Here is a 17,663-nt window from a genome sequence, read left to right as displayed (position 1 = left end):
TTAGGCAGACCTGTTAGAAAATGCTCTAGATCTAAGATGATATTGAAAAGTTATGCAGCCTTCTGTTTATTTTTCTATTTTATTGCCTATTTCCAAGTTTTTGTGTGTTTTTTTAATCTAAAGGCTGGAGAAGGCCTGGAAAATACAATAAATGTATATTTTGAAGTCAGTTTGAAGTTTTTTTGAAAAATTAATTCCATTCATTTATTTTGGGTTTTTTTTTAATATTAGTGATACATACCCCGTCACTCAATCTGTACCTTTCCCTAATCATGCATAGTCACTTTTCTAAAGTTCCGAGTTCTTTCCCTTAACATTTTCTTAATCTCTCTTCTCAGTTTCTACAGCTACCACCTCATTTGGACCCTCCCCACCTTCTGACTGGACTGCTGCAATCACCTTGTAACGGATCCCCTTGTCCAGATTTGTCCTTTCTGTTCTGTTCTCCACACAAGCGTCGAAAGGTCTTACTGAGAGGAGTGTGAGGCCCACGAGATTACCACCACTAAAAGAAGTCCTTGCTTCCTGCCACTCTCCCTACAGGCCCTTTAGTGTGAAAGAAAATAATTGGGTCCCCTCCGAAATGAAAATTCATTCACAGGAAGGAATGTGAACCCTCTTATCAAAGGTCTGATCTACCACCAGAACCATCCAGTTTACGACGAATTTGATTTCATGAAGTCTGGCAAGCACCAGTCTTTGTGATAGTGGATTGGGGTTCATACTTACATGACTTTATGTGTGATCCTACACCCGCCTTAAGAGACAAGATCCATGACTTCCTTCATTTTCTCTGGCTCCACAGTATGAAAGATTCAGATAGAGACAGACAGACATGCCTAGGGAGCCTTGAGAAGGGGAGGAGTGGGGACAGGCGGTAGATTGGAGGGATTCTGAGGGTGTGTGTCAATCACTTGTATCCTTGTAGGTCAGGAATCGTATCTGATTCTTCCACATATAGCTAGAATTCTATGTATTTTCAAAATAAACTAGAACTCTGTGAAAACGGGAAGAAGCAAGAAAGATTTTATGTCCCTATTTTTATCTGCTTCAAAAGCATTCCCAGATGCAGGTAGGAGATGAATTTCGAGTCCTCCTCCCTACCCCTCTCCCAACCCGGCGAGAGAGAAGAGAATCAGCCTTGCGTGTTCTGAACACAGCGGCGGTGCCGGAAGCCGAGGCCGCAGGTGAGTGTGGGCGCTCGGAGCTCCCTGATTTAATACTTCGGCAGGCGACAAGAACTTTAGAGACGCAGGTGCGGTTTAGACACACACAAGAAAAGCTTCGCCAGGTCCCCCGTGCACCTCGGCGGGAAGAGCCTCCGTATCCCCGCGCCCCGTTTTGGGCTCCGGACCCGGAGGCACTCTCCCTCTCTTCCGCTTTTCCTCAGCTTCTTCGCCCGCCCCGCCCCGCTTTCTTTTCCCCTGCGTTGGGCAGCGCAGTTGCTTTCCCGAAGGGTGGAGAGGAAGCTGGCGTCCAGGAAGCCCACGCCGAGCGTGCTCCACGGCCCGGCCGGCGGGTCACGTGGCGGAGGGCGGTCACGTGGCGGAGGGGGCGGGGCCTGTTTGCGATGCCCCGGAGGAGTCGGGCCGCTGCTGAACTCAGCCCGGCGGAACTGAAGCCCCGTTGATGGGGCGAAGAGAGGACTTAGTAATACGCTCTGTGCATCCGAGTAATTATCAGTCAATAAGTGTCCTTTTGTTTTAAACGCGGCCCAGGTTGCAAAGCAACAGATCGTTTATTCACTGACTTCCATTCATTCACTGATCTGTTCATTCAGCAAAGGTTTACTGTGCGCCTGCTGCGGGCTGGGGGCGGAAGCTCTGCGTTCTTTGTGATCTGGTGGTTCCTGAGGGTGAGGAAACCGGAGTACTGACCTCCACGTGTCCGGCAGGACTTGGTAATTATTGCAGCAGCGCGGGATGAGGCCAGAAGAACCCCAAGTGGAGACTGCTTGTGTAATGCGGGAGTGAGTGCAGAACAAATTTCTGTGAATTGTATTTGAATAGTTACTGTATTGTAATACTTCAAAAAAAGAATAAATATGTATTGAACGACTCGTATACACAGACCCCGTTGAATACAATTTAGAAGTGAGTAATGAATTTCCGTGGTAGATTATACAGGACCACGACAGGTTACTTAGTAGTAGTGTATATGATGTAATGAAAAGAACCAGGCTGTGGAGCCACTTAGGCCACTTTTGAATACTGTCTCTTACTAGCTGTGTGATCTCTCTAACTTCCTTGTGCCAAATGGGGATGATGATAATAAAGATAATACAGATCCTATGGGGTAGTATTGAGAATATCAAATGAAATAGCATTTGTAAAGCACGGTGCACGGGTCATCCCTACAGGCTCAAACAGGAGAACCCACACAGTGTTTTGAAAGGCTTTCATCTGGACCCCATCTTTGGGTAAGTTAGAGTGGAAATTTCGAGAATACACCATATGAAGCATAAGAGTAACAATTTAATCCTTAAAACAACAGGTAGCAAACAATGCCACAGTTAAGTAGATGGAATTTAGACTACCTGAGTGATCAGATTTGGGTGAGATTCATTAAGGAGGGCCTCCTAGATCTGGTGAAAATTTTTAGAGAGGAATTTTGAAGGAAGTGATTGATCACAATCAAATTAGACAAAATAGAGATATTTTTAATTGATTCCGGGATCATGTATATGTGAGCAAGGTCTAAAGGTTACTTGATATATTTTTTTTTACATTGGGCTCAATAGTCATAATTGAATGAAAACTTCAACTGTTCGAGTTTTGTAACGAAAATTAATGAAAAGAAGTAATATGTACACAACAGTGACCTTCATATTAAAAAACGCGTTCTGAGCACTATTCCAGGCACTATGCTAAGTGTGGGAATGTACAGAAACAATACAGTCTCCCTAAAAGCTGTCAGAATTTAAAAGCTCAAAGAATAAGTTTGAGTCGGTCATGGAGTAATGGTTTTCAGCTTGGAAGTTTTGGCTCAGAATTCTTGGTATTTAAGTTAATGAAACCTCTCTAGTTGGTAATTTAGTCCATACTTTAAGAAAAGTGTATGCTGCTAATGTAAACATTTGTTTTTTTATAAAAAGTCCTGGGATTATTTGAACTCCAGACTTCAGCTGATTATAAAAATATGTGCTGGAACACAGATGGTGAAAATGACTAGACAAGGCAAAGCTAAATTAATCATACTTGCCAACAAATGCCCTGCCGTAAGGTAGGTCATTCCTTCATTCCTTCTCTGATATGATCTTTAGATTGATTGCAAATATCTAAGACGAAGACTATCATAAGACGGTTAAAATGCACATTGTGCATACCAACAGACATGGGATTTCCAGGAGTTTTTCAAAGTAAAATTTAACATGTTTTTCCTTGTGTTTTTTTTTTTAATTGATTTGTGGCTTCTCATTCCTCTATGACTTTTGAAAAGATATTCTATACTAGAAGTGTAAGATAAGAAAAGAAAAAGCCAAAGAAGCTAGGAATGTAAGACAGGTTAAGTCCATAAAACTTAGCTAGACATTAGATAACCATCAGGAAAAAATATCTAACATTTCCAAGTACCTGAAATGTACTGGGCATTACACACACTTTACTGACTGAGGTCAGGGGCCTTCTGTTCTGTTGTGTTCGTAGTTAGCTCTCAAGCAGATAGCATAGTGCCTTGTGCGTGGTAAGGTCTTAATAAATGATAACTGTTGTTATTAATGCATAATAAAGAAATTTTAGTGAATAAAAGAATGATCATATGTAGTTCTCTTGACACTATGTGAGGTGGGAATTAATATTGTCAGAGAGGTAACTTGTCCAAGATTTTATTACTACTAAGAGGCAGCATCACAATCTGTTCAGACTTCAGAGGCAGCCGTCTGATGCCTTCACCTGCTGATGCTCAACACAGCAAATGCATGCAGTGAAGAGAGTCAGGTAGCTTGGTTGGCTCTTCCGGAGAAAGGGTACAATGTAGAGAACTGCTAGAGGAATTTGAGTTGCAGAAGAATTTGGTGAAAGATAACGTGCATCAAACTTGAATGAGAGAGCCCATTTTCTGATTATCTCCAATCCTCTTGGCTGCATTGTCTTTCATACAGTCCTCCAAAATAATGTGGGGACTTTTCCCTGGAGAGACCTTATTACAACAAGGCTGTTCCAGGCCTCTCCTGACTCCTGGTCCTTCTTCAGGGTGTAGCCTTTTGAGACTGGGTAAGATTGCTGGCTGGAATGTTCCTTTTTTTGTTTTGTTTTAGTTTTCTTCTTTTTTTTTTTGTTTTTTTTTTTTTTGAGGAATCTTAGCCCTAAGCTAATATCTGCTGCCAATCCTCCTCTTTTTGCTGAGGAAGACTGACCCTGAGCTAACATCTGTGCCCATCTTCCTTTACTTTATATGTGGGATGTCTGACACAGCATGGCTTGACAAGTGGTGCATAGGTCTGCACCCAGGATCCGGTCTGGTGAACCCCAGGCCAGCAAAGCAGAATGTGTGAACATAACTACCGCGCCACCAAGCCAGCCCTGACATTTCTCTTTTTTTTTACACCTACTTAGTTATTAGCCAAGATCTGGGGAAGGCAATTTCCAGTCCCATACTTGGATTCTTATAGGTGTTAAGGAGAGCTGTCCTTTTTCTGACCTCTTTTTATTTTACTGTTTTCCCTTTCTGAAGCCTGTCTGGTGTCCACTATTTGTGCATTTAACATTGATATATTTCAAATGATAATATACGTCCCTAGAAAGGTGCATATTGATGGGATTCAGGTATTATGTCCAAAAGGTGATTTGTGTGCGTTGAAAGTACTCACTCATATTATCCTGATTCTCATAAAAGCCCTATAAGTACACAGAACAAGCATTACACCCCTTTACTAGGAGACTGAGATTCTGATAATTTAATTGATTTGTCTAACACCAAAAAACGTTTAAAGTGACAAAAGCTGTGTCTAAAACCTATAATCTTCACTCTTAGCTCAGTGTTTTTTTCATGCTCTCTCCCCACTCATATCTGCTTTTATACCAACCAGCACAGAAACAAGATTATAAGGTATGGTGTGCCATTCTTTTTTGTATAATAGGTTTACACTGCTAATCAAGTTCATCACTATTTTTACTTTTCCGCAATAGAAAATCAAAGTGAGTTTTATGGTCTAGTGGCTAAGATCAGTGGGTACCCTGACAGTGGCAGCAACACTAAATTGGGTACAGCTTATGGAAAAGTACTAGGGCGTGGCTGTCATTGATCCATGTGTGAGCACCTTGAGAAAGTCTAATTGGAATCCAGTTACAATAGGACATGTGTTCTGTGTTCTTTTATGTGATGGTCTGTCAGGTATGGACACAAGAAAAGACACAGGAGAGGCTCAGGAAAACAAAAATTTATTATACTAACAGGTCCTAGAGACACGAGGCACAGCACACACAACGAAGGGTCACATGGGGAAGCCTCAGAGTGGTCAGGAGGCAGAAAGCGGGAGTAGGGAAAGGCTGGACCAGACTGGAGGGTGGTCCCTAGTTACCTGTATCTGGGATGCTCTGGGATGACTGAGGTTGAGGAATCTTGCTTCCTGTGGTGTTAAGAGACAGATAGAGGAGGGATCTGGATTGGTTAGTTTGTATATCAAAAGCATGCTTCTGGCATGTTCCAGGGCATCATCTCTTAGCCCTTAGCTATCTCTAAGAATTGGCCAGCCCCAGGAGGGGCATTCTCTCCCCAGACAGAAAGGTTTTTAAGATGTCAAAAGGTAATACATATACAGAAAATAAAAAATATAAAAAATACAATATGAGACACACACAGAGCTGTAATAGACATGGAAACAGAGGTAAGCTCCTGAGGTGTGTGCTTTGTACTTTCTGAGCTTACTTATGAAGAACATATTGTTAACATGTTCAATCAAAGGATATAGAGATGACTTACAAAATGTGAAAAATGTTCAACCTCACTCCTAGTAAGAAAAAGATAAACCTATACTGAGATACTACTGTTCACCTGTCAGATTGACCAAATAATGTTTCACAAAACACTGTTGGTGAAAGTGGGAAGAAACAGTCATTTTCAAATATTGCTTATGGAAAATAAGTTGATATCATTTTTATGGAGCACGGTTTGACAATATCTATCAAAATTACAAAAGTGCATTACCTTTGATCCTGTACATCTAAGTATTTTTCACTAACCAATGGCTTGCACATGCACAAAATAACTGCAGGAGGTTAATCGTTGCCGTGGTGTTTTCATAGCATGGACACCGTGATGACCACCAGTGCAAGGTTAAGGAAATAAATTATGGCATATCCATATAATGGAATACTATAGAGTTCTGAAAATGGAGGAAGAGGTTCTATGTACTGATAGGGAAAAATCTATTATTGTGCACACTGTGCAGAACAGTGTGTGTTATCTTTCTATAAAAAGGGAGAAAATAAAAACACCTATTTGTATTGACTTGTGTATACATAAAGAAATCCTGGAGAGATACACACAAAATTAATAGCAATGAGAGTTAGGTTTTGGGGTTTTGTTTGTTTTGTTTTTGTTTTTGAAGAAGCAGGAACTAAATTGATTGGAAACAGGGTTTTTCAGTTTATACTTTTTTATATATAAGCATTGTGACTGTTACTTACATAAAGAATTAAATAAACTGAATTTTTAAGAGAAGGAGCAAGCAATTTTTTCTTTTTTAAAGATTGGCACCTGAGCTAACAACTGTTGCCAATCTTCTTTTTCTTTTTTTTTCTGCTTTATCTCACCAAACCCCCCTGTACATAGTTGTATATCTTAGTTGCAGGTCCTTCTAGTTGTGGGATGTGGGACGCTGCCTCAATGTGGGCTGACGAGCGGCGCCACGTCCAAGCCCAGGATCCGAACCCTGGGCCGCCGCAGCGGAGCGCGTGAACTTAACCACTCGGCCACGGAGCCAGCCGCGCAAGCAATTTTTATGAACATGAATTGCATTGATCAAATGTTTTAATTATTAAAATGCAATATTCAGTAGTCATCTGCATATTCCCTTTGATCATTTGTAATTGCTTAGAATTGTATTTATATGCCATAAACTAAAAATTCTTTTAAGAGAAGTTACTGTTTTATTTTGTTTGAAAAACACCATGCTTTGGAAAAGAGAGATTAAAAGAATATTTTAAGGAGCATGTTCCAGTATGCATGCAGTATTTATTCACAAAGCTAATTTAACTATTAAATCTTTTTACAGATTTTTTTAAATGAATATTTAAAGAGTTACAAAGCCTTGACATCTAGAATTCCTTCTTTCCTTCATTGTAAGGGAATATGGAATCCACAAGGTTCTGGGGAACCCCAGGGCACTGCTTGTAAGAAGTGACATTTGAGTGAAGAGATTAGTACAACGTTCCCAGAATTTCTCAGTTCATGGCACCTTTAACGTCTTGTCATTTTTTTACAGTGCCCTTCGGCCAAGAGAAATACTTAATTCAGTTCATTAAGTAGTTAGGTTCAGACAAGTTAATAAGAATTTGTCCTAACAACTGTTGTTTGAAAAAAACATGACACACATGACTTGAAAAAAGAATTTTGATTTGATTCTTAATTAAGCACAGGTGTTTGACATGGCATGACTCAAATCCAGTCGTGTGTACAAAAGATCTCTTGAGCTATAATCTCTGAAAATGGCTGAGGTCATGTCATTACATTTTCCTTTTTATTTCATGTTCAGAAAAATAATACTGTCTTTTGTTTCTGGAATGCCTAGGCTGTTGTCCTCTTGGGCTGCTGGAGCAGATCACCGCTCTTGAGTAGCATATTCCCTTTTTCCTTTACTTATGGCCTGGCTTCTACAGTTTTCCAAGTCGGCCCTGGAAACAGGATTAAGCCCCAGAATTCCAATTCCTGTTTACTCCTCTCAACTACCAAGGCTTCCTGAAGCAACTTAACTGCACAGATTACTGTTGATCACCTTCCCAGAATGGGCTAAACTAGAACCTTATATTCACAAAATTTTGGTTGTGTCTACCTTGGCTTTTTTTCCAGAGACTGACCTCTCAAGGTCATACCTATCTCTAGGCTTACGTGTTCCTTATGCAGCCCCTCAAATTACTGACTTTAGGCTTTTTTTTCCATATCTGGTTCAATCCAGTATCAATCAAGCTCCGGTTAGGAACAGAGAGTCCGTGGATTCTGCTTTCAGATTATCTGTCCTGAGGAAAAGCCACTGTAGGATATGTTTTCATTAATTCAATAGCATTTACTAAACAATTCATATGTATAAAAGATTGCATTGTCATAAAAGCAATGCAGCTAAATCATTCATTCAACAAATATTTGAGTGCCTACCATGTGCCAGACAAGTTTCTGAATTACAAAATGTCAAAGTATGTTTTGGTTGTTTTTTTTTTTTTTATCCACCTGCTGTGGACTGAATTGCATCCCCCCCAAAATTCATATGTTGAAGCTTTACTGTAGTCTACACTGAACACCCAGTGTGGCTGTACTTACAGTAGGAAGTCATTAAGGTTAAATGAGGTCATAAGGGTGGAGCCCTGATCCAATAGGATTAGTGTCCTTACCAGAAGAGATGCCAAAGGGCTCACTCCATCTCTCTGCCATGTGAGGACACAGCACGAAGGCAGCCCTCTGAAAACAAGCCAGGAAGAGAGCCCTCACCAGAAACTGAAACGGCTGGCACCTTCATCTTGGACATCTCAATCTCCAGAACTGTGAGAAAATAAATTTCTGCTGTTTAAGCCACCCAGTCTGTGGTATTTTGTTCCGGCACCCCTAGAAGATGAAGACACCCCCCCTTGCCCTTTTTAACCTCCTTTAATCAAGGACTCCTTTGCAGTTCAAGTGTTCTATCAAAGCAGTTAGGTTAGCTGGTGCTCAGGACCAAGCTCAGGGATAACCTTGGCCTTGGAGATGATGCCACAGGTCTTGGGTTCAGAAATTAAATTTTTAAGAATATAAACTCAGTTTGAACAATATAACTAAGGGGCTATAAGAATAGGAAAAAGCAGTCTGTTCCAAGCAACTCAGAAGATGTTTAGAATCCAGAGACCCAGTAAGTTCATTGATGATAGGATATGTTGTGTATTATTAGCAATGCTTGTTTTCCTATCGAGGATATCCCTTTATAGTTCTCATAGGACCCAGGAAACCAAAACATTAAGCAGAGGCTTCTGGGTGAGTAAAGGGAGTTCAGGCTTTACAATAAGACTTACAGCTTGTTAGTATCCACACCATCTGGTGTGTAAATCCTCAATGATTAGTCTCTCTAGTAAGTAGAATATTCGTATGAATCAGAAAAAGAATCTTTGTTCCTTTGATTTCACTGGATAAGCACTGGTAATTTCTTAACTATCCAATTCCATCACCATCACCTATTTTTTAAATCAGTCACTCCCAGTGCCTTCATTTCCTAATGTGAGACATTAAAATACAGCTGAGGATTTAATTTTCGTTGAGTCAATTACATTCACCCAGTAGGAAGACAACAGCCTTCTTGAAGGCACGGACCATATTGTCTGCATGTTTTCATTTTAAGTATCCAACACAAAAAAGATGCTTAATAAAGATGTCTTCATCAATTGATTTGAAAGACTCCTTGCCTTGTTTAAAAGAGAGTTGGAAAAGTGTCAAGGCTCAGTGTACTCTTCTAGGAAAGTTACTTCTTGTTCATGCATTTTCCGTTGACTCATGATTCTCGGTTTCATTGTGTGTGTTCTGACAGCACCTCTGAATTCTAGGGAGTCCACCTAGTTTAAAACATGTGATTCCCTGTGCCCAACTATAGATGTTGTTGATCTAGATAGGCAAAATATAGAATAGTTTTAGATCTGAATATAACATCACCTGTAGCGAGTTGATGTATTAATGACAATATTCAGGTTCCTGGGTAAAGAAAAAAGGAAGGTTTGGATGGGGGAGGATGGAGAGTGGTAATTTTCGTGTCTCCAGCATGCTCAGAAGTGGACATTCTTTCAATGCAATATCCATATTCCAGGGCTCTTGGCAGTCTCAGTGGGGTGCAGACAGCAGTATCAGGTTTTCACAGTGACATAAATATTGTTATCATCTAACTCCTTTACCTCTGAGTATATACTAGGCAACCTTTCATATCAATTTTGCCTTCCAAAATTTGAGGGCAATCAAAAAGAGAAAACACTGGGTCACTTGACAGTTTTGTTTCTTGGTATAAATTTATAAAGCTGGCATTCTGACTTTAAAGTTATTCTTGACTATCATTCACACCCCCATTCGAATCCACCAGGAAATCCCTTTGACAGCCTTCCAGATATACCCAGACATTGTGTCACTTCTCCCTTCCTCCCCTGCTGCCACTTTGTCGCCAGGAGCCTCCTAACTGGTTTCCTTGTTTGTACCATTGTCGCCTTAAGATTTATTCTCAACACAAAAGCTAGAGATCCTTTTAAAAGGTAAGTTAGATCCTGTGACTTTTCTGTACAGAAACCAGAGACTTCCCACCTCACTCAGAGGTAAGTCCCAAGTCCTTACAAAGCCTGTAAGGCCTCACACCTTTTTGACCTCCTCCCCTTACTCATCTCCCCTCAAACATTCTGCTCCAGCCACACTGACCCCTGTTGTTCCTACAACACACCAGACATGCTCCTGCCTTAGGCTCTACCTGATTGCTCTATTTAGAAACTCTTCTCGAAAGTATCTTTGTGGCTTGTCTTTGCTCAAATGTCACCTTCATGAGGCCTAACGTGACAACTCGATTTAATACTGCAACATGCCTCACACCTATTCTTAGCACTTCTGATCACATTCTAACATCCTCTATAGTTTGTTTTTATATTTATTACTTATTATCTGCCTCCTTCCATAGAATCTAAGGAGCAGGGATCTTTGTTTTGTTCACTGATAAATCCCAAACGCCCAAAACAATGCCTGACACATAATAGTGCTCAATAAATGTGTGGAATGAATGAATGGATGAATATGTTTCATTTGGTGTGTCAATGCAGTTGTTGGAGCCAAGCTAAGGACTAGCCCAGAAGTGCAGTCTTCACCAAGGAAGAAAGCACTCTGGAGAAGTGTGGTTTTCAGCACAGTTTACACCATGTCAGAACAAAAAACATACATCACACATAACAGGGGTACTACTTTTTTTTCCTCAAGGTTTCAGGAGGTATTTTGTTTAAAGAGTAGCATGTACACAGTGGGTCAACATGACCCTGGTGCCGTGGGAGGGGAGTTCATCTGGCATCACAAGAAGGGAGGCATCAATTTTTATCTTCAAAGAACACATTCTTTGGCTGTAGGGTAGTGATCAAATGCAACCTTTACTTTAATGGTTAAAGCAGATGTACAGTTTATGTCTAACAGGCCGTAAGTCAGGCTTCTTTAGTTCACATAAAGTTCAGGCCAAATCAGGTATAAACCAGAATGGTTTCCCCATATACCTTGATAGATAAAAATTTCTTTTCAGGTGAATCAGAACCTCAACCCTCCAGAGTCTCCCTGAACTGAGAAGAGGAAGAGAGATTGGCAGAAAAATACATAACAACAGGTTTCTAAACCAAAAGGCTAATGATTTACACCTAGAAACATAATGTTTCACATAAGGTGTTGACTCTCCATGGCGTTCTAGCCTGAATAGGCAGCCAACTTGCTATATGCATCAGGTTAAAATAGAAAAGAACATCCTCAAAAGCAATGGTTTCTGAACCATCAGAGATTCAGATTCACTAGGTCTGAGATGGGGCCTAGGAATCTGAAATTTTAGAAGCTCCCCAGGTGACTCACATGTACAGACAGACTTGGATGCCCAAGCTAGAGCATTCCTGAGGCCTGAAGAGAACATTGGAACAATGTTAGTGAAGTGAGACATAGGTATGTGGCTTTTAGAATCAATGAAGAGGGATATGTGTGAGCTTTCTCTACTCACAGTCATGGTTGTTTTGGTGATGAACACATACCAATGAACCTGTGAAAGCTTCAAAGGATTGATAAAGGATGACATGCCTGGTGGAATTTTCACACAGAGACAGGGAAATCTCTTATAAAAAATCTTGATCAATTTGACCAAGGGACTGATTTTCAAGTCATCCAAATAATAGCAAAATCCACTCCTATCTGGGATAATATTTCTGAAGCACAGGGCTTAATAGACCTACTCCACAACCAGCATCGATTTGTATGATTTGTAGGAACGAAGCGAATAAACATGAGTGGCTGGACAGGACAGATTTTTTCTAGAGGGTAGAAAGTTCAGAGGAGTAGGAAGTAGAAACGCAGTTTGGACTTTGAAAAACAGACTTAACTCTTTAGATTTTATTTTGTAGACAACTGCAACCTGTTGTGGGTTGGTTGTTTCTTTTACTTGCCATATGAACGGGGAACAGGTTGAAAATAGCATTATCAGTTAGGTGATCCATGTGCTATCCAGATGTGGGTAGTCAGGAACTGAAAGTGTTTGTGAGGTAGTGATAATAGAAAATTCTTCTCCCATTTGACCATAACGACGCTTGCTTAGACTAGAAAATGAAGTCACCATCCTCAAAACTCTCCACGGTCACTGCTGCCTCTGAGCGTCTGCCCATCAAACTGTTACCTTTGTTTGGATTGTTTTCTCCACCTTCACACTTTACCCTTTCCAACATCTGTGCCATCCTTTTCCCTGCATCCTAAACCTTTTTTGGTGGAGGTAGTGCTTCAAAATCATTTGAGGACCTTAAATATACAAAGCCCGTGCCTTACCACAGACCATGTATTTCTAGTATACAAATACAATCTCTAATATATCAGAAAAATGTATTCCCGCTAGGGGGCGAGATTTATACAGCGGGCGGGAGTAGCTCCATAGACCCAGTAAAACATAGCCAGCCGCTCACCGGTATCCCATATATGCCATACTTGTGTTAGGCGCTAAAACTCTGTTTGATCGTGGTGAGGGACCTCGTTTTGGAGATTACACGAGTATACACAGATCAAATCGAGAGGTAAGCATTGGCAAAATATTTCCCCGCCCAACGTGGGGCTCGAACCCACGACCCTGAGATTAAGAGTCTCATGCTCTACCGACTGAGCTAGCCGGGCACGTGTGACCCAGTCTTCCCCAATGCAATATGAGAATATACAAATTCTTCTTGGCCTGGCATGCAATACAAGATTCTAGATTTTATTTGTTTTTGTTTTGTAAGTAAAATCACAGGAAACTCAATGTAAGCATTATCTGAAACTATTAGCGTGCGTTCCACCCACTTTGCCTCTATCTTCCCTCTTCGCCCCATTCTCACCAACCTGTATTGATAGACCACAAAAGGTTTCTGGGATCCAGGAGTCAGAATCTCCGCATGCTGCATGAGTGACCTCAATTCTGGCACTTCCAGAGCTCCTGACCTGGTTACCAGCGTGCCTCCAAGCACAGCCCCAAAGGGCCCAGATCGTCAAGCCCAGACTCTGTATGTACTGGGCCTTCCCTGTAACCCGTTGAGGCATTCCTCTCCTGTTTGCCTCACCTGTCAACTCTCGCTCTTCTTGTCACACTATGTGGATGTGGCCCTGAAGATAATCTGTGGCCCTGAAGATAATTTCAGGCCCTTTATTCTTGTTCATTTGTTGTCCTTCTTCACAGTCAAGGTTTACACACACAGAAAAGGTGGGGAGGGGTGTTGCAATTTTATTTTAATATAAAATATTTGACAACCACTGGAATATAGGATCTAGCGATTTTTGTATGTTTTGTTTACCACTAACCGCAAAAGTTCATTGAATATAATAGATGCTAAGCAAATATCTGCTTAATGAGCGTACCAACGATATTCTCCAGGAGGAGAGAGAAAAGTGCCGAACTCCTGAATTAGGGGGGAATACTCAACTATATACTGAAGAGGAAAGCCGAAATAACTTGTACAAAGGTTTCCAACACCCCAACTCTAGTTCCGTGTTTGATGCTTCCATTTAAATCTGTGTGAGGTGATGAATGAATGATGGATGACACATAATTGATATGTGACCAGAGTCTTGTTATACTTTTCATATGATCACAACTGTGTAGTCGGAACTCATAAAAGAACCAGAAACATTTGCCTTTGCAAGAGTCACTGGTGGAAAACTGAAGAAAAGCCAAAATTGAAAAGTACTTGTCTCTCTTTTAATTAGAATTATCAAGTTACTTATTGGGATCAAGCATATCCAGCCTACACATTTCTACATGAAGGTATAGCAGTTTAATTTAATGGCAGCTGTACCAATTTCTGTTGTGTGAGAAATGTCACGTCGAATTAGAAAAAGTTCAGCAGCCGGGAGACAAAAACTGGGCTCGTCCGGGATTTGAACCCGGGACCTCTCGCACCCTAAGCGAGAATCATACCCCTAGACCAACGAGCCACACGTCTTTCCCCTTTTTCTGAATATGTTAAATGTTTAGTAAGTTTCTCTGCTTCCTTTCATGTAAGACGCTATAATAACCGACGTTTTCTTTCTCTCTCTCTCTTTCCCCCTTTCACCCCTATTTTTGAAAGCAGCTCTACATGGCTCTTAGAACTTCCCCGGATTTTCCCGCAACCCAATCTTTTTGAGGACTGTTTTAAAACGTTGTTTCTCAAAGGTCTCTGGCTCATCCTTTCTAAGAAACAACCATGGCGTTTGTTAAAAACGCAGAAACCTGTGCTCTTTCTCAAATTTATTGAGTCAAAGTCTCTGGAGAGAGGCCCAATAAGCCGCATTTTTGACAAGCTCCCTAACTCATCTACAGCTGTAAGCGTGAGGCTGCCAGAGGTCCCCTTGGGCGTTCCCAAAACCCATGTGGAGCTTTTGGCTTGATCTCAGTATTTTCCACGGACAATAGTGAAAACTGGAGTAAATTCGCTCAACAGCATACAAAGCTGTGAGATCGTGAATAAAGGAAATTAGCTGTACAAAGAACAAGGGGATACATAACTTAGTTGCTGAAAGTGGGTTTTGGTGGGAAACGAGGCTGATTCAAGGGACTTACCATCAAGATACAGACAGAACTGAGGGACTGCTGGCGTTGTCCAACCTGAACCAACAGATTTATGACAGAGGGCAAGGTAGATTCAGGAAAAAGGCTTAGTCTTTTCTTACGTAAGAAATCAAAGTAACAAGAGAATACTCTCAGGATGAAATTCCTCCGTTGATGTGTGAGTAAGGATCTACTAGACTGGGAATCCGCAACTGAGCCATCGGAGATAATGAGCACTGCCTTCTCACACTGGCCCCGCATTTCATTTATTTGAAAACATCCATGTTTTCAGACTCTTTCGAGGGCAGTATTTGGCAACTAAACACACAGGTGACGCCGTTTCTCCTTCTAAGGAATTTAATAGGAGTCTAAGTTGTCCTGCGGCTTTCTTGTTTCTCTAGGGCAAACTTTTGGGGCACCCTGAATTGCAAAGGTGGGTGATCTGGACTTCCCTAAGATGGTTAGGGCTTGTGGCGAAACGTCGCTTCTGGAGTAAGCCCCAGGGTGTGCCTGTTCTGCATTCGCGGAACGTGTTTTTTCCCCTCCCTCTAGGGGAGCAGCCAACACTATCTTATCACATAAAGGCAGTGTAAATTCCAGAAAAGTAGGCTTTGGCCCGTACGGGGATCGAACCCGCGACCTTGGCGTTATTAGCACCACGCTCTAACCAACTGAGCTAACCGGCCACCTGCTGGGAAGCGGCTTGGAAAGCCTTAATCAGTAGTTATTCTCGTTCTTGATAGTGTGTTTTTAATGGCAAAGAGTACGGTGCGCCCGAGCTGTTGAATTCTCCTACACTAAGCTAGGCTTCGTCCTTTTTCCAATATTTGTCCTATTTTTTCGTGCCATGACGTAGCAACGAGGGACTAACAATACCTCCTCCTCCCCTTTCTGTGTTTTCAGGCCAAGATGATTTCTGCCTTTTGCAGCAGCCAGATACCACAGATAGCCGTTCATTCATTGGTTCTGGGCAAATTTCCAGGTTGCTCCTCTTCAGCCATCTTTTCATTGGGTGTGTTTTTCTACGTTTCAAATTTCATTCATTACAGATAAAGATATCCCCAAATACCTTAAAGTTATCCTATTTCCTTCTCGACATATACAGTTCTATATGCAGTGGTTAAAAGAACACTGTAAGGAATTAATGAAGAGGAGGATACAAAGTATAATGATTCGTTATTTTAAAAATATAATTTCTATAGAGGAAGATTGGCACAGATGTTAACTCAGGGCGATATTCCTCAGAAAAAGAGGAAAATATTCTAAAGGCCTGGAGATGCCGGGGATCGAACCCGGGGCCTCATACATGCGAAGCATGCGCTCTACCACTGAGCTACATCCCCGCCCTTGCCACGCGGGCGTTTATATCTCTCCCCAACTCTTTGAATCTGATTTCTCCCCCCGCCCCCTGCCCCGCAGTTCTAAGATTTTCTGAAGGCTGAACTAAATTCGTCTTTATGTATTCCGCAAGATCTTGAAACGGTTAACGGGGCAGCATTCATCCACATTCCAAGTGGAGGAAACCTTCCAGCCATCGGACCCTTGTCAAGCGCTTAACCTAGAGACGGAAGGGTGGAACTAACCACCTCGAAATCTGAGGAGAAAAAGGAGAGTGGAACTCTCCTTTAAAAACTTCTTTCTTTCCTTTTTTCTTTTTCTCCAAAGACAGCTGAGACTCAGCGCAAAATCAAACCACCCTTCTGTCCCTCGACCCCAAAGTGCCGCCAAAAAGGTGATTCAATTACTCCTTAAAAGCATCAGCACCGGGTCGGCTTCCTTTTGAAAGCGTTCTGTTTGGGTCCAAACGTAGAATATTTGAGATATTTCTGTGGGACGCCTAGGAACTGAAGGCCAGCATTCTGTAGTTCTTGTGACTGCACTGAGTTCTATATAGTACATATACTGTGTAGATTTACAGTATTTATCTATACAAATAATATAATGTATATCTATACTGTATAAATAGAAAGAATTTGAGGGATCTTATAATTAACGTAACATGGTTATATCTCGGTCTTAAAGAAGACCCTCGTTGTGGCTGAGTTTCTACGCTAATTATGGCGTTCACAAGCAATTCCTGAATGGCTGGCTCTGAACTGGAATCACAGGTGCCGCTTCTAAAATCACTTTCAAGTACATAGTTAAAGTGACTACAGTTGATATGGGAAACGACTTGCACGTGAGCCCGGATAGCTCAGTCGGTAGAGCATCAGACTTTTAATCTGAGGGTCCAGGGTTCAAGTCCCTGTTCGGGCGTTCACCTTTTCTTTCTCAGGTCTGCATTTTTATCCTAATAAATAGAAACAAAAACGCAACTAACAGGCTGATATCGCTAAAAGATGAGAGGAAATCCTGACCATGGCATAGACATCATAATCTAGGACCTGTCCGGATGATAGAAGGGCGTTTTAGCAAAGCGGCTGGAAGCCACAGCGCCACACAAAGCATTTCATCTAGAGTGCAGCAAAAGTTTCATTAACAGTGGTCGTAGGTTATCAAAGGTCAAGCTCGCTCTTAAAGGCAACAAAAGCACAGAACTGCTCCCTCTTTCCTACACTGGTGTGCTCCTTTTGATCCTCTGCTTTGCTCAGCGCTGGGGATGCCCAGGTACACAGGTGGTGGTGCTGGCGCTCAGAACCCAGGGCCTAGTGGGAGCGCTTTCCAAACGTTCTTGGCCATGACTAAAGTTTAGTGTACATCTGAACACACACACATACATGTAATAGGAACAAAAGTTGCC

The 17,663-nt window shown here is 41.5% G+C and overlaps 1 long non-coding RNA gene and 5 other non-coding genes across 6 annotated transcripts; 2 read left to right on the top strand and 4 right to left on the bottom strand.

Annotated features, from left to right (window-relative positions):
* The first annotated feature begins 1,553 nt into the window (after nt 1–1,553).
* On the top strand, nt 1,554–2,063 carry LOC138919696 (uncharacterized). The gene is made up of 2 exons (XR_011430103.1): nt 1,554–1,672; nt 1,781–2,063. It is a non-coding gene; the product is annotated as an uncharacterized lncRNA (long non-coding RNA).
* Nucleotides 2,064–12,962: 10,899 nt separating this feature from the next.
* Nucleotides 12,963–13,035, bottom strand: TRNAK-CUU (transfer RNA lysine (anticodon CUU)). Its single transcript has one exon. It is a non-coding gene; the product is annotated as a tRNA-Lys (tRNA).
* Nucleotides 13,036–14,256: 1,221 nt separating this feature from the next.
* Nucleotides 14,257–14,328, bottom strand: TRNAP-AGG (transfer RNA proline (anticodon AGG)). The gene has a single exon. It is a non-coding gene; the product is annotated as a tRNA-Pro (tRNA).
* Nucleotides 14,329–15,535: 1,207 nt separating this feature from the next.
* On the bottom strand, nt 15,536–15,609 carry TRNAI-AAU (transfer RNA isoleucine (anticodon AAU)). The gene has a single exon. It is a non-coding gene; the product is annotated as a tRNA-Ile (tRNA).
* A 585-nt stretch (nt 15,610–16,194) lies between these two features.
* TRNAA-CGC (transfer RNA alanine (anticodon CGC)) lies at nt 16,195–16,266 on the bottom strand. The gene has a single exon. It is a non-coding gene; the product is annotated as a tRNA-Ala (tRNA).
* An 840-nt stretch (nt 16,267–17,106) lies between these two features.
* On the top strand, nt 17,107–17,179 carry TRNAK-UUU (transfer RNA lysine (anticodon UUU)). The gene has a single exon. It is a non-coding gene; the product is annotated as a tRNA-Lys (tRNA).
* The last annotated feature ends 484 nt before the right edge of the window (nt 17,180–17,663 follow it).

The sequence above is a fragment of the Equus caballus genome, chromosome 20, assembly GCF_041296265.1.
Source record: "Equus caballus isolate H_3958 breed thoroughbred chromosome 20, TB-T2T, whole genome shotgun sequence".
Taxonomy (NCBI): domain Eukaryota; kingdom Metazoa; phylum Chordata; class Mammalia; order Perissodactyla; family Equidae; genus Equus; species Equus caballus.
Note: the sequence above shows the minus strand (reverse complement) of the source record. Positions and strands in the feature narration are given on the sequence as shown.